At 43.6% G+C, this 17,053-nt stretch overlaps 1 protein-coding gene across 4 annotated transcripts in view; it reads right to left on the bottom strand.

Moving 5' to 3' along the window:
• Positions 1 to 17,053, bottom strand: part of VWC2 (von Willebrand factor C domain containing 2) — a 129,269-nt gene that overhangs the window by 12,101 nt on the left and 100,115 nt on the right. The window lies entirely within an intron of this gene.

Raw genomic sequence — 17,053 nt, forward strand, 5'->3', positions numbered from 1 at the left:
CTCACTCAGTATGGGATGGGGCCCGAGAATGTGCTGTGATGACATGTTCCCACGTGCTACGTGCTGCCGCCCGTCCCCCAGACCGGGACCCCTTTTGAAAAGCACCATCTTAGCGTTAACCTGGGCTGTATCTTCCACAGGCTTCCGCGCCAGCCCAAGATCTGCTCTACCTCCAGACCTCCCTCTACAATGGAAACGTGAGCATTTACTGGGGCCTAAATAAGGGCCCCCAGCTTTGAACTTCAGCACTCTGTCAGATTCCCATTCTCCCTTCTTTGCCTCTATAGTCTTTCTTAACGTGCTCACGACCAAAATATGCTTAATTGTGATGTATGCAGCCATAAAAGCGATAAAAAAAAAACATTCGCCTACAAATTTTTTAAAAATAAACTAATCCAAACAAGCTCCAAGATAAAAACTGACTCTTATAATTCTAAGCAGAAAAACTCATGGCTTCGTGGCTACTGGTTTTCACATTAGCCGAGTGGTCAATGTCATCCCCTGGACCCCATGCCCCAGTATACACAGCCCCTTCTCCCTGCAGGGGCTCTGCTTTCTTCTTACCCGCAGCCCTTCCTACTCAGACATAGCCCTAGGATTCATTCCTTCACTTATTTTTTTCTCTGTCAGAGACCTTGAAGCGTTCACAATCATCCATCTGGGGATGAATCCAAATTGCAGCTCCAATCCCCTCTCTCTTGAGCGTTGGTTGTGTTTCCAGCCTGCTGACACTTCAGACTTACCAGGTGTGGTCAAGACCCTCTCCTCCATTAGCTTTGGTGAATTACATTATTTTAAATACAGACCCTCGCCCACCCAGTTGGCCAATGTGAGGTCCTCTATCTCTGCACATTCTCACACAACCTACTCGGGGCTGCCTCCTGACCCCCGTGGCCCAGGATGGCTTCCTCAGCTCTCTCTCTTTGAGGTCAGAGCCCAACAGTGGTGTGGCAGCCGGTCTGGGCAGGACCCACTTTGTCAACACTTGTCCCACTCGGCACGTGAAACACCTGTGAATTTTATATTCCACTCTAGCTCTCTTTAGCATGCTTCTTTCTTTCTGTTTGTTTCTTTTGCAGAGTTTAATCTAAGGACACAATCTCCTTCTCACTTGTCCTAATATCTATCAGTGTGCTTTGCACATAGAAGACACACCATAATTGCCCAGAAAACCTGTACTCATGGGTGTTAGGTCCTTACAGGTCTCCTCTCTGGAAAAATCTGGATTCAAAATCTTATACCACTGCTTAATAGTTAGGTGATCTTGGACTAAGTAATTTCATTGTTTTGAGCTTTAATAGCCTCATTTACAGAAGGGCAGAGAACCCGGATAGACACTTTTCCAAGGAAGACATCCAGACGGCCAACAGACACATGCAAAGATGCTCCACATCGCTCATCACCAGGGAAACGCAAATCAAACCCACAGTGAAATGTCACCTCACACCCATCAGAATGGCTAAAATCAAAAACACAAGAAATAACAAGTGCTGGTGAAGACGTAGAGGGGTGGGAACCCTTGTACACCGTTGGTGGGAGGGTAAATTGGTGCAGCCACTGTGGAAAACAGTATGGAGTTTCCTCAAAAAATGAAAAATAGAAATACCATAAAACCCAACAGTTCCACTACTACGTATTCATCCCAAAAAACAAAAACACTAATTTGAAAAGATACGTACACCCCTATGTTTTTGCAGCATTATTTACAACCGCCAAGCTATGGAAGCAGTCCACTGATAGCTGAATGGATAAAGAAGGTATGGAATATATACACAAAGGGATATTATTCAGCCATAAGAAAGAATGAAATCTTGCCATTTGCAACAACATGGCTGGACCCAGAAAGTATTATGCAAAGTGAAATAAGTCATTCAGAGAAAGATAAATACCGTATGGCTATATATTTATGCATGTGGATGCCCGCTTGTTCTACCACCATTTGTTGAAAAGATGATCTTTTCTTCATCGCACTGTTTACTTCTTTGTCAAAGATCAGTTCACTATACCTATTTGGATTTATTTTGGGGCTCTCAATTCTGTTTATTGATCTGGTTATCTATTCTTTTGCCAATACCACATTGTCATTTCATGTGGGTTGTCAAACTTGTAGGCACAGAATTGTTCCTTGTATTCTTCTGTTATCTTTCTAACTTCTGTGGGATCTGGAGCGATGTCCCTTATTTCATATTAGTGATTTGTGTCCTCTCTCTTTTCCCCTTAGTTAGCCTGGCTAGAGCTTTCTCAGTTTTATTGATTTTTTTTCAGAGAACCAACTCGTGGTTTCTTGGACTTTCTCTATTTCTCATTTTCAATGTAACTGATTTCTGCTCAAATTTTTATTAGTTTTTTTCTTCTGCTTACTTTGGATTTAATATGCTATTCTCTTTCTAGGTTCTGTATATGGGAGTTCAGACTGATTTCAGTACTTCCTTACTTTCTAATATATGCATTCAATGCCTTGAGTGTCCCTCCAAGCACCACTTTTCTGCATCCCACAAATTCTGATCAGTGTGTTTGCATTTTTATTGAAGTTCAAAATGTTTTAAAATTTCTCTTGAGACTCGTTTTTTGACCGATGTCTTTTTTAGGAGGCTGTTGTGTATCTCCAAGTATCTGTGGATTTTCCGGCTATGTTTCTGTTACTGATTTCTGGTTTAATTCCACTATGGTCTGAGAGAAAACACTGTATGATTTCTATTCCTTTACATGTGTCACAGTGGGTTTAATGGCAGGGATTGTGCTCCATATTGGTAAATATTCCATGGGGACTTGAGAAGAATGAGTATTGTGCCATTGTTGGATAAAGTAGTCAATAGATACCAACTGTACCCAGTTGATTGATGGCACTGAGTTCAACTACGTCCTTACTGATTTTTTGCCTCATGGATCTGTCCGCTTCCAATAGGAGATGTTGAATTCTCCAACTGTAAGAGTGAATTCATGTATTTCTTCTTGCAGTTCCATCGGTTTTTGCCTCATGTACTCTAAAACTCTGTTGTTGGTGAATACACATTGAGGATTATTATATCTTCTTGGAGAACTGACCCATTTATCGTTATGTAATTACCTCCTTTATCTTGGATATTGTTCTTTGCTTTGAAGTCTACTCTGAAAGTAATATAGCTAGTCCTGCTTTCAGTGTTAGAATGATATATTTTTCTCCATCCACTTACTTTTAATATATACATGTTTTATATTTAAAGTGGGTTTCTCGTAGACAATACATTGCTGGGTCTTAAGTTCTGATCCACTCTACTTCTGTCTTTTAGACCATTAACATTTAAAGTGATTATTGAAGGGTGCCTGGGTGGCTCAGTCAGTTAGGCGTCCAACTCTTGGTTTTGGCTCAGGTCATGATCTCAGGGTGGTGAGATTGAGACCCGCATCAGGCTCCACGCTTAGTGGGGAGTCTGCTTGAAGATTCTCTCCCTCTGCCCCTCCCCCAACTTGTGCGTACACACGCGCTCTCTCTCTAAAATAAATAAATGAATCTTTAAAACAAATAAGTGATTACTGATATAATGGGATTTCTATCTACCATATTTGTTGCTCTTTTCTACTTGTTGCCTTTGTTCTTTGTTCCTATTTTTGTTTCCTTCTCTTTCTGCCTTTTCTGGATTTAACTTAGCACTTTATATGATTGTATTTTCTCTCCTTCTTAAACATATGTTGCACTTTTTTTTAACTAATCCAAGCCCACTTTCAAATAACGCTATTGTGCTTCAGGTGTAGTGTGAATAATGACAAATAATAAATAATCCCAACTCCTCCCTCTCAGCCATTGTGTCCATATTATTATTCATTTCACTTATTCATAAGCATAAATAAAGGTATCTATCCAACTACCTATCAGCATACATAACTGAATCCATAGTTACTAGTATCATTTTGAAGGAACTATTTTCTTCTAGATCATTTAAGAGTAAGAAAAATAAGGGTCACCTGGGTGACTCAGTTGGCTAAGAGTCCAACTTTGACTTTGGCTCAGATCACAGTCTCAGAGTCATGAGATCAAGTGCCACGTCCAGCCCCAAGTTGGGCTCCACGCTGGTCACGGGGCCTGCTTAAGATTTTCTCTCCCTCTCCCCCCGTCCCTCCCCACTGCACACACACGCTCTCTCTCTCTTTTAGAAAAAAGAAAAAGATTAAGAAAAATAAAAATTTTTGTTTTACCTTTACTTAATCATTCTCTGCTGCTCTTCCTTTACGTAGATCCAAATATCTGCATTTCCCTTCTCTCTCTCTCTAAAAAGCTTCTCTTAACATTTCTTGCAAGGGAGGTCCATTGGCAGAAAGCTCCTTTAATTTTTGTTAGCCTGAGAAAGTCTTTCTTTCTCTTTCAGTTTTCAAGGATACTTTTGCAGGGTATAGAGTTCTCTCAATATCAAATATTTTACTCTACTTGCTTCAGTGGTTTCCAAAGAGAAGTGAGATGTAATTCCTCTATTTGCTCCTCTACAGATGAGGTGCTTTGACCTCTGGCTTCTTTTAAGATTCTTTCCTTATCTCTGATTTTCTGAAGTTTGAATATGGTATGCCTAGGTGTAGGGTTGTTTGTTTTGTTTTGTTTTGTTTGGCACTTATTCTTCCTAGTGTTCTCTGAGCTTCCTGGATCCATAGGTTGGTGTGTATAACATTAATTTGGGGGAACTTCTCAGTTATTCCTTCAAATATTGCTTCTGTTTTTTTTAATTTTTTTTATTGTTAGGTTAATCACCATATATTACATCATTAGTTTTTGACTTCTGTTCTTTTTTATGTGCCCTCCCCTTCTGATATTCCCATTATGCATGCATTACACCTGCTGTATCTGTTCCATGGTTCTTGGATGGTCTGCTGATGAGCCCATCAAAGGCATTCTTCATTTATGTCAGTGCTTTTGATCTTTTTCTAGCATTCTGGAATTTATTTTTGGTTCTTCCTTAGAGCTTCCATCACTCAACTTACATTACCCATCTCTTCTTGCATCATGTCTGCTATTTCCATTCGAACCCTTAACATATTAATCATGGTTATTTTAAAATCCTAGTTTGAGGAGCACCTAGGTGGCTCAGTCGGTTAAGCGGCCAACTCTTGGTTTTGGCTCAGGTCATGATCTCAGGCTCATGAGATCAAGCCCCACGTTGGGCTCCATGCCCAGCGGGGAGTCTGCTTCTCTCCCTCTCCGTTTCCTTCTGCCCTTCCCCCACTCCCTCTCTCTTTCTAAAATAAATAAGTCTTGAAAAAGAATAAAAAATAAAATCCTGGTTTGAGAATTCCAACATGCCATATCTAACTCTGGTTGTGATGCTTGCTCATCTCTCCGAACTATGTTTCTGGCCTTTTAGTTAGGCCTTATAATTTTTATAAATTTTTTGAAAGTGAAAGGAATAATGTATTGGATAAAAGGAAGGACTGTGAATAGAACTGTAGTAGCATGGTGGGAAAGTGTGGGGGAGGGGAAGCATTCTCTAGCCTATGACTCCGTCTCAGTCTTTTCCCAAGCCATTGACTCTGGACTGCAAACCTCACGAATGCTTCTTATCCCTACACCCACTGTGGTTGTTCAGGATGGCTAGATTGGGCTGAAATTGGGTACTTCCCTCCTCCCATGTGGAAATCTAGGGTGAGGTGGAGTTGGCTATGTCCTGTACCCCAGGTCAGTTAGACTCTGGTCAAATAGTTTCTCCTGACCCTGTGAAAAAGAATAGAATGCTCTGAACGATTTCAAAATGGTTATTTTCCCCTTCTCCCTTCCCTAAGACATTAAAGCTCACAAAATTAGGGGAACCCTCCATGACTGGGTCCCACTGGAGTTTTCGACTCTCAGACTCATCCACACTGAAACTCCAGCAATTTGTCAATTACAAGCTGGGTTTTCTTAGCCCAGCACTGGTTCCCATGGAGGTAAGTTGTGCTTCTCTGTATCTCTCTGTGTCCCCAATTTTAGGGGGAGCGGTTTACCCTGTGACCTTACTTCTCTGATGAACTGGAAACCACAATGACTGATTTTTTAAAAATTTTTTGTTATGTTAATCACCATACATTACATCATTAGTTTTTGATGTAGGGTTCCGTGATTCATTGTTTGTATATACCACCCAGCACAATGACTGATTTTTGAAGACTGAACCAATTTTGCATACCTGGAAGAAATCCCACTTGGTCACAGCGTAAAATTCTTTTTGTATATTGGTGTATTTTGTTTAATAATATTGTAGTAAGAAATTTTGTTTATATTTATGCAGGATATCGATTTGTACTTTTTTAAAAAAATTGTCTTTTTCTATTGTCTTTGCCTGGTTTTGGTATCAGAATAACACTGACGTCATAGAATGGGCTGGAAACTGTTCCGTCCTCCTCCGTTGTTGGAAGACATTGCATTGAGGTGGTATTAATTCTTTAAATAGTTGGCATTATTCTCCAATGAAACCATCAGGGTTTTGAGGGGAGTCTTAAAATTATGAATTCAATGTCCTTAATAGTTTTCATATAAATTATCTATTTCCTACTTGGATGAGTTGGAGTAGTTTTTATTTTTTCAAGGACTTAGCTCTTACCTTCCGAGTTGTGAAATTCATGCACGTAGAGCTGGTGATAATATTCCTTTGTCACTCTTCATTTCTGTTGGGGTTAGAGGGGTCTCTCTTGTTTTATTCCTGTTAGCAGTAATTTGCATCTTCTCCCCCTGCTAAAATCCTTTGTTTTGCTAGAGGTTTATCAATTTTGTGGATCTTTTCAAAGAACCAATTTTTCTTTCATTGACTTTTCTCTAGTGATTTTCTGTTTTCAATTTTATTGATTTCTGTTCTCATCTCTACTCTTTTCTTCTTGCTACTACTTTTGGTTTATTTGGCTTTTCTTTCTCTAGTTTCCTGAAGTGGTGAGTTAATTGATTTGAGAATTTTCCTCTCTTTTTAATGTCAGCATTTAGTTCCACAAATTTCCCCTCTTGTAGGGCTTTAGCTGTTGTCTCACGGGTGTGGATGGGTTGTATCCTCCCTTTTCATGAAACATTTAATTTTACAGACTTGTAACTCAAGAACTACTGAGAATCTTGAGAAAAAAAATAAAAACAACTCTGCTTCTGCTAACTTCGTAAACTAAAAGATCAATTACTGAAGAGAATCCTGATGTATAAAAATAGATTCTGGCCACCAAAGCCATTTAGTGGCAAGTAAACCTCCATATATTTTACTTCATTAGTAAATAGGGTAATAGGGAGAAACGGTTTTTAATCTTTATCAATTAATCTCATTATAATTTAACTTTCATATTTATATGCTACTTTAGCAGAAATAGGAAGCATAGAGAACAATTTGACAAATATGGAAAATGAGATTTAGATCAAGTATTAGCCAAGTCACATGGCTCGTAATTAATTACTGCTACATTACGTTATGTTTATCTGGCCTGGTTGGTAGGAGAGGACCCTCTGGCTAAAGATGGCTAATTTCAAAACAAACACAGTATAGAATGCTTTTCTTGCCTCTGGGACGGTTGTTCAAGGTGACAGCTGGTAGACACGGCTAAACCAAACTTCTCTGTGCTAATCTGTCAGGGCAGAGTGTTCGCATTATGAAAGCTGCTGTCTATACCATCGGGACCCCGATGTGGCTAGATGTGGCTGATGCGCAGAATCAGAATAGCTTGTAACAGACCGAGTGTGGTGAACGGGGGCCTGATCATGGAGGGCCTTCCACGGGAAGGAGCATCTCTCATCCCGTCAGGGTCCTCCACACTGCATCTCCTGAGGTGCAGTCTGTGTCGAGCCCCCCGTTTTGCCCTGGTTACCAGCACAATTAGCCCATGACAGGTGTGTTCACTTCGTGTGTACTCAACTCACGATACATGAGGCTGAGGCTCACAAATTCCAAATCCAGGCTGCACCTGCTGGGACATTTGTAAAAAGCCATCCCCCTGGCTTCTCCTGTGTCTCCACCAGAACCTCCCTCCACAGTGACAACCTCTGTACCCAAGATGGGTGCTTTCTCTGATGGGGAGCCCCAGGGTGCTGGAGCCTCACAAATTCCAAATCCAGGCTGCACCTGCTGGGACATTTGTAAAAAGCCATCCCCCTGGCTTCTCCTGTGTCTCCACCAGAACCTCCCTCCACAGTGACAACCTCCGTACCCAAGACGGGTGCTTTCTCTGATGGGGAGCCCCAGGGTGCTGGAGCCATGACCACACTGCAAATTCATCCCAGGGTCTGGAATGGAGCTCAGGACATGCACAATCGGATTACAGTTTTAGAATTAAATCATGAACTGACCTAACTAAAATGAAATAACACAGCCATGCGGTTGGGTAAGTTGCCAATATGCTTAAATTTTTACAATAAGCAATGGTAAGCAGCAAGAAGACGTGGTGTTAATGAAGGCAAACTTACACAGGTGCCTGGAGGCATATCTCCTTCTCCTCCAACGAAGACTAAACACTGAGGCGCAGCCTGGCACCCGAGAATGACAGGGCGCTGGGGCAGAAATCCACACTCCGTAGGAGCCTGGCGGGGCTAGCATGGCTCAAGGCAGCTCATTTTATCCGAGGTGCTAGGTTATTGGCATTTGTTCCTTGGGACCCATGACGTTAAAATAAGAGTAATTCCCAAGTGTGCTGAACTTCACATCAGTTCCTAATCTTGAAACAGTGACGTTTTCTCTACCCTACTGTAAATCACATTCCTCACCCACAAATCTGACTGCAGAACATGAAATTCCCCCGCTGGTATTTACAGAGGAAACAATGTATTTCAATTTCCATGTCATGCACCTGGTATATATGGTCTCAAAAAGGAAATACCATTTTCCTAATATGCATTCTCATCTCCTGGCCAAGTCAAATGAAATAACCAAGGACATGTTCGTATGTGTGTGCATACGTGTCCATGTGCACATGCACGTTCTTCTGGGAAGGATCTAGTACAAAATCATTGTTTAACTAGAAATCGACAAAAGGACAATTAAAATAAGAAAAATTTAAAATGGCATTAAATTATGCACGAAAAGGAAATAGGTTTAATCGCTGTAAAAGAGACCTTCTTCTTCTTCAAAGAAAACTATTCTGTCAAAGGAATATCCTGTCCGGGGGGTTGGGGGGGTGCGGCTCTGGGAGTGAGCCGTGAGGTCATGATGTCCCACTTTTCAGCTCCTGGGAGCTGATCTTCCTTTCAGCTTCCTGGGAGTACAACTTTGTTCCAATTCCTGGAACTTAGGAGTAGGTAACTCCTGGGTCATCTTATTCCGATCCTTCCAAATTGATGCAGTTTATATATACCACCCAGTCTGCACCGAGATTCAAGAAACAAAACAGTCCCTCATTTTTAAGTGAAGCATTCTCAGAAAACGCTTTAGTAAATAATAAGGAGAAATGAAAGAAGTATTTCCCAAAGTTCTGAAACATGGTGAAAGGTCTGTTGCTTAAAATAAGTACCCCCCCCAATTTTTTTTTTAATTTAAAAAATAAAAGAAGTTCCCACTGTCAGATAAATCAGGGCAGGTTTCGTTAAACAAAGCCAATGGGGTCTGTCTCCTGCAGACCTGATCTGTGTCTTCACTATGCCGATCTGTACTGAGAGCCTGGGAGGAAGGGCTCACGTGTGCAACCTGTTCTAAACTCACCTGACCATGGAGGCCTTTGTGCACAAACAGTTACGAATATCCTGATGGGCATTTTTATTCCGCAGAGCAGTGTTTGAAAAACAAAGCCATAAAGTAAGGGCAGAGAGGGGGACAGCCCCCCCACCTGCCGCCGCCGCCGGCTGTGCACAGCGCCTGCAGAGCCCATAGGCGGACACGGGACCAGCACAGGCCAATTCTCCCGCAGGCTAGCAGGTGCGTGGGGCCCATCCCACAGCCCACACCCCCCGCCCCGAAACGTTTCCTAACCCAAGCACACTGCTCACCTTGTCACTGGGGAGGCAACAATGGGTTTCAGTTTTTACTGACCTTGGTTACAGAATTTTAGATTATGTTATTCACCGGTAATAATCCTTTAAAACCAGGAAAAAAACGTGGCAGGCATTAAGTACCGAAGTGTGTTCAAGGCTGGGTTAAAAGCCACAAATAAGAAGCGGTTTGAGAATGTTGTGTTGCCTGCGACCCACTTGCTGAACACAGGTAAAGGCCCACTGTTGTGTAATCAGCCTGCCTGACCCTCACCCGGTACACTGGACAATGTACTGTTTTGTGGACATTTTTTACCTAAACTTTTTGTTGTCCAGAAAAATGCACAAATATTCGGTTGTAGCACTTGGTGGACTTTCACCCAGTCAACACACCCTTGAAACTGCCACACGAACCAAGGATCGGGACATGACTGCGACCTGAGAAGCCCCCTGTGCCCCACCTCATCGAGCAATAGAGCTCATAGGGTTGAGCGTGTCTGCACTTCATAGGAGTAGACCCGTCATGTATAGACCCATCTGCGGCAGGTGGCTCTTCTTTGTTGGGGCATTCCCGCGATCATGCATCTTTAGTTCATTCTTGCTCCATTTTCTGAATATTCTACAATGCATTTATCCTTCCTATTATTGATAGATGTCTGACTTCCAAGTTTCTGTCAATAGTAGCTGGCTACAGTGGTAATGTGGTAGCTGTTATGGGAGCAAAAGCTGCTATAAACACTTTTAGACTTGATTCTTGTTTGCAATCTGACCCCAGGAGTTGGGTACTTGGGTCACATAGGGTATGCGATCTTTCAGCCCTAGTAGAAACCCATTCATACACATTTTCCCAAAGTGGTTGTGACGAATTAGTCCTCCAGAGTCAGTATGTGATAATTCCAGTTCATCCAGGTCCTTCACAACATTTGACATTGTTAGTTTTTATTATATTTTATCAGATCAAGTGCACGTGTCATAATAGTGGATTGTGTTTTTTTATTTTTAAAATATTTATTTATTTATTTATTTATTTATTTATTTATTTATTTATTGGAGGCGGGGAGAGAGCACAAGCGGGGAGAGGGACAGACGGATTGGGGGGGAGAGAGGATCTTAAGCAGGCTTCATGCTCAGCGTGGAGCCCTTGTGGGGGTCCTGAGATCTCATGATCCTGAGATCATGACCCAAGCCGAAATCAAGAGAGGGACGCTTAACCGACTGAGCCACCCAGGCGTCCCTAGACTGTGGTTTTAATTTGCATTTCCCTGATCACTAATGATTTCAATGTTCCCTTTCAAAATGTGCCACCCAAGTCTTTTGTCTTTATTCTCCATTGGCTTGTCCAGATTTTCTTATTTATGTGTAAGAAATCTTCACATACCGTGGATGGGTCCTGTGTCTGATACATGAATGTGAATAAAATTTCCAATTATAATTACAGGATTCTTGTCTCTCCTTTTAGTTATCTCATTTTTTTAAACCTATTTTAAGGCTATGCCATTAGGTTCATGTATATTTAGTGACGTGTTCCCGTTATCCCTGGTCTCTAGGGATGCTTCTTGCCTTAAAATCTAAATTACCTGACATCATGTAGCTCCAAGTGCTTCCATTGGTTACGTTACAGGGTCTACCTTTGCCTGTGTTTATTTTCAATATTTTTTTATCCTATAGTTAAGGTGTCTCTTGAAAGCAGAATCTAGAGTTTAAAAATCTGTATGAAAATCTTTATCTTTTAAACACGCTTACTTCATTTTTATTTGATACAATGCTGAATACATTTGGGCTTAAATCTATGGTCTTAGGATTTACTGTCCCATCTGTTTTCATTGCTTTTTCCCCCTTTGCTGTCTTCTTGTGGATTAATCAAGCACTTTTATTCCTTTTGACCTCCTCTCTTAGCTTGCTTCTTGTTCTGCTGCCTGAAATGCTCCTTGGCGCGACTTCAGTAGCTCAGGTCTGCGGGCAAAAGACACTCTCCACTTTCTCTTCTGTGGTGTTTCCAGAAGGACTGAAAATCAAGCCTTCATTTCCGAAGGGTAATTCTGCGCTCATAGAGTTCTCCAGCACCCTTGCTGACAGCCGGCCCTCGACGGGGCTTTGTTCCCCTGAAGACAGCGTGTCCCTCCTTCTGTTTGCTCTGGAGACTTCCGTGTCCTCTTTGGTTTTCAATGTTTTTACTCTCTCTCTTGCTGTGGATTTCTCTGGGTTTTTTTTTTTTTTTTTTTTTTGCTTCAGGTTTGTCGCATTTCTGCGACTTGTGACTTTCCTGGGACTTCCCTGACTAGCTTGTCTTCGGATTTGCTTCCGTTCCACTCTGTCCCTTTCTTTATTCCTTCTGCAACTCGATCAGTCCTGCGTCAGACCTTCTGTCTTTCTATAAATCCTTTACGTTCCTTCTGTTTTCCTCTTGCTTTTTTTGGTCTACCTCGCCTGGGTATTTTCTACAGATGCACCTTCCAAAACACGAACATTGCTCTCTGCTCCGTCTCAGCTTTTTAGTAAACCCTTCCCCGGAATTCAGGATTTCTTTCTGCATTTTTCAATTTTACGACTTTTTCAATGCAGTCCGGTTCTCGGGGAAATTCTCCAGCTCTTCTGTTTCCTTGAGCCTGTTAACAGAGTTTTAAAAAACTCTGTGTGGTACTGACTGTATCTTGGTAACCTGTGAGTCTATTTCTTATTTTCTATTTTGTGTTTCTCTTGGTTTGGGTCATCTGGTCTTTGGTCATTTGGCCTGCCTGGCAATTTTTTTATGAAATGTGAAGGCAGAATTGTGAAGGCTAAGGATGACGCCTTTGGCAGGATGGTAGTGGATGCGAGGAGTACCCTGAGCTGGGTTGGCTTGGTTGGGGCGGGTCTGTCCATCTCCCCACACTCCTGGGGCAGTCTCAGCTGAAAGCCCTGGATGTTTGCTGGGGCCCCTCTGCCTCGGAGGGCCCTGGACATCATCTCTGTCCTTGGCACGACAATCCCCAGAAAGATCTCTGCTCAAGTCCCAGGCACCCCGCTGCTTTCTGCTTGGGTTCTGCTGGCCTTGCCCTGCGCTCGGGCAGCCTCGGAGCCTGGGAGTGCGTGGAAGGAAAGTTCCATGAAGAATTTCAGCCTCTGCTTCTTGGTGGCTCCCTCTTCTTCTCAAACGGAGCTCCTGTCTTGGTTCCCAGCTGCCCCAACACCAACTTCCATCCCCCAGCTCAGCCCGAAGCCCGGGCTCCAGCTTTCAGTGGGACAGCTGTCCCAGCTCCAGGAACATGCAGTCGCCCCAGGGAAGCAATGGCAGGTGAGTGCTTTTCTTCTGAGAGAACTCGCTCCCTGATATCTCCAAACCATTTGGTTTGTTGTTTGTTTTTGGTTTACATGTGGGTATATGCTATCCTGCCCTTAGAGTTGATCTCAAACAGGGGTTTTCTTCAGACGCCCTCTTTTATCCTGGCTGAGTACATGGGCTTAAAATGTTGTTGTCAAAGCATATCAGACTGACATTTCTCAAATGAGAAAGGAACAGATCCTAAGTAGCCCTGAAAGGTGGGATGTTCACCTGTAGAAATTGGTAAGATGTGACCATGGTATAGGCCAGTGGGGATGCATTGATTTATTGTCAAAAGTGAAGCAGCATGTTAGTCTAGCTTAGCAATCTCCTATGTGCATTCTTTTCTGCAGGGACTGTATACATCCCTGGTTTTATTTTTTTTTTTTAAGATTTATTTATTAGACAGAGATAGAGAGAGAGAGCATGCGCCCACAAGCAGAGGGAGAAGCAGGCTCTCCTCCGAGCAAGGAGCCCGATGTGGGACTCGATCCCAGGACCCTGGGATCATGACCTGAGCCGAAGGCAGACGCTTAACAGGTGCCCCACATCCCTGGTTTTAAGCAAGCTCTTTTGTCTCCCTGCTACTTGGTCGTTAGCAAATTAAGTACAATTTTGCGTGTGTTCTCTATCCACTTATGTAAAAATGTAATTTATATGAGAATACAATGTCAAAGTCTGTAGCAAATACACCTGCCCTACCATTAATAGGATAATAATCACCTAACATACATGTGGTTCTTTGTGGCTAAGAACTTCAAGTTCTGCTTTATCTTTGTCTCGCGTCCGTTTGTTCCCACGGGAGAGGCGTGGGTGTTAACTGAAGGTGGGAAGGTTGAGCTTTAGGATGTTCGACCCACAAAATATCAGACCTGGAAATCTCGTGCTCAGACCCCCTCGACCTACAGATGGGAGAATGGAAGCCTAGAAATACCGAGACAGTGGAGGTGAGATTAGATATTAGACTTTCTTTTGCAAAATGTGTATTTGTCTCTCGAGCTTTTTGGATGACATCTACTGTGCCAGAAGGCCTCCCTGTTTCACAATCGCAAGTGTGAATGACAGTGACACACGGGGACACGTATGTGCTGCTGCCCAGGGCCAACGAAGGCTTCTGGAATTCAAATGGAATATTTAAAAACCGTGCTAATTAGGCCTGTCATTCCTTTCCAATATGCACTTTTCCCTCCAACAAAAGTTTACTGGTCACCCTGGAAAGCCATCTGTGGGAGCCCTGAGGAGGGGAACAAGGAGGGTCCGCAGGGATGTCCTTGTGTGTCCCCAGAGTTCTGCCCAGCATACTCCACTGCAGCCGCCTCTTTGTTTGCTCGCTCTGACAGCCCTGGGTCCTCGCACCTGGGATGTCCTCCTTCATTTGGGCCATTTTAACTGCTGTTCCCCTCCCCTTCTCATGCAGACCTTCCCACTGTCCCAACCCACGGGGCACAGATGCCTCAAGCGGGAAAACACTGGCATTGTCACCTGACTCTTCTTGTGGCACCCAGCTCTGTCCAATGCCACGTCATGCAGGTCAACCTTCAACACGGGGCCGACGTGGCATCCTGCAAACCCATGGACAAGCGGCAGTCCAGGAAATGGCCCTTTTCAGTGCCACGGATACATCTAAGAGGTCAAGGGCGACACACACATCTGCGATTGTGATGAAGTGAGCCCGTGTGACCCCCAAACGAGGGATGTACCAGCGGGACTGGAAGAGAGACTTGCCAGGGACGTCTGGTGTCCCCCGAAGTGCCCACTCTGACGGCCACACACAGTGCTCGGCCCGTGCACACGTTCCCGCCGGCCTTCCCCTGCCACGCAGGTGTCGGGGCTCAGCCTCCGCACCCCCCAGGGCTGGGGCTGCGCTGGGACGCGGCTCCCACTTCAGCCAGGCCTCCCAGGTCCCAACATTTGCAGCAACCCCTTCCCACGGAGCACGCACAAGGGCTGTTGGACTTCACTAAACCCGACCAGCAAGCGTGGGATAAACCATAATGTTACGAAAGAGGGGGGAGAAACCCCAATATTCCTAATAGAATAGCACGTACTCGAACCGCACCTTTATAGGCTGATACCACACCTAAACTGTTATCTGAGCAAGAACTAAACTTAGAAAGTTCAGTGAACAACTGAACCACAGCTACCGAGCTGACAAAATAGCTAAACCCCACATTATTCTGTACAAATAAGGAAAAGTAAAGCAAGGACGGTCCCTCAATAACATGGACCAGGATCGCACGCAGGAGAAAAAAAGGAAAAGGGACATCTCGTGGTGTCCTCGTGAGGGTTTGACAACAGGCTCTCGGAAAAGAAACAAGGAAAAAAAAATGTTAAAGATGCGGGAAAGAGAGATGCCAATTAGTCCCTTCATGGAATGCAACCTGGAACTGCCAGTGTGTGCGGCTGGGCTGAGCCAGGAGCGAAACCCACACGGTTCGGTTTGAGCAAGAGAAACACCTGCATATCGCGTGCCACCGACAGGGAGGGTCAAGAGTCAGTCTACCTAGCTCATGACATTTTATGGAAGAATAAAACCTATGGCATGCACACAAGAAAACGATGAGAGAATTAGATACAAAAGGAACATTCTAAACCCCTCCTGGGGCGCCTGGGTGGCTCAGCTGGTTAAGCGTCTGCCTTCGGCTCGGGTCATGATCCCAGGGTCCTGGGATCGAGTCCCGCATCGGGCTCCCTGCTGAGCGGGGGATCTGCTTCTCCCTCCCCCTCTGCCTCTCCCTCGGCTTGTGCTCTCTCTCTCTCTCTCTCGCTCGCTCGCTCACTCTCTTTCTCAAATAAATAAAAAAATAAATAAAATAAAAAACCAAAGAAAATAAAACCCTTCTAAAAATCAATCAAGTCAAGGAAGAATCTGCCGAAGGCACAGAGAGAGGTCCAGCCTTCTGGGGTCAGCAAGCAAGGAGGGCCACACAGAAGCACCTGGAGACAGACTCTGCCTCATGCACTCTCAGAATGCTCCAGAAACTCCAACAGGAACGTCAATATGTTTAAAAACACAGAAAGGATAAAAGCAAACAACACAGGCTGAAAGCAAAGCAAAAAAACAAAACCGAAAAAGGACCTGTAAAACAGGACACAGAAAAGTCTCATCGGGTCCTACGATTGTAAGGTAGGGATTTCTGGGTCTACGACAAGCTGAATGTTTTCAGTAAAAAGCAAGGAAGAGAAGCCGAAAGAGGCACCCCAAAATGTGGCCGGCAAAGAACGCAAGCACCGATCAACGACCAGCAAATCTGAATAGAAAGATGAATTTTAAACAGTGCATCATTCCTATAGAAAACAACTGATCATATTACATAAAGAAATGAATATGGACATTCTGTAATAAAAATGAAATCGAAAATATGATGAAGAAGGAACATTTTAGGTTGTACACATACCAAAGAGCATACTGATGAAATACTTGAAGAAAAATCCATTTGAAGTCAAAACCAGAAAGTACGGTCCCATCATTTTAAATTGCCGCTATACCGTGAGGCGGTTCAGCTGAGGGTTTGTGGCTACAAGGAGACATTATCTTTGTAGAGGTCAGGCTAATATGGCCAACTGGCATCTTTAGATAAGAATATGCTTCATGGGCGCCTGGGTGGCTCAGATGGTTAAGCGTCTGCCTTCGGCTCAGGTCATGATCCCAGGGTCCTGGGATCGAGTCCCACATTGCTCTCCCTGCTCAGCGGGGAGCCTGCTTCTCCCTCTGCTTCTCCCTCTGCTTCTCTCTCTCTCTCTCCGTCTCTCGTGAATGAATAAATAAAATCTTTAAAAAAAAAAGAATATGCTTCATGTCTGAATATTCAAGGGCTTTTACTAAAAGTGACTCAGAGCCACACGGATGATTTCAGTAAACAGAATGCAAACGCAGTTTGCCAGGGTCC

The sequence above is a fragment of the Callorhinus ursinus genome, unplaced genomic scaffold, assembly GCF_003265705.2.
Source record: "Callorhinus ursinus isolate GAN/ISIS: 27379988/994484 unplaced genomic scaffold, GSC_fseal_2.0 scaffold60, whole genome shotgun sequence".
NCBI lineage: Eukaryota > Metazoa > Chordata > Mammalia > Carnivora > Otariidae > Callorhinus > Callorhinus ursinus.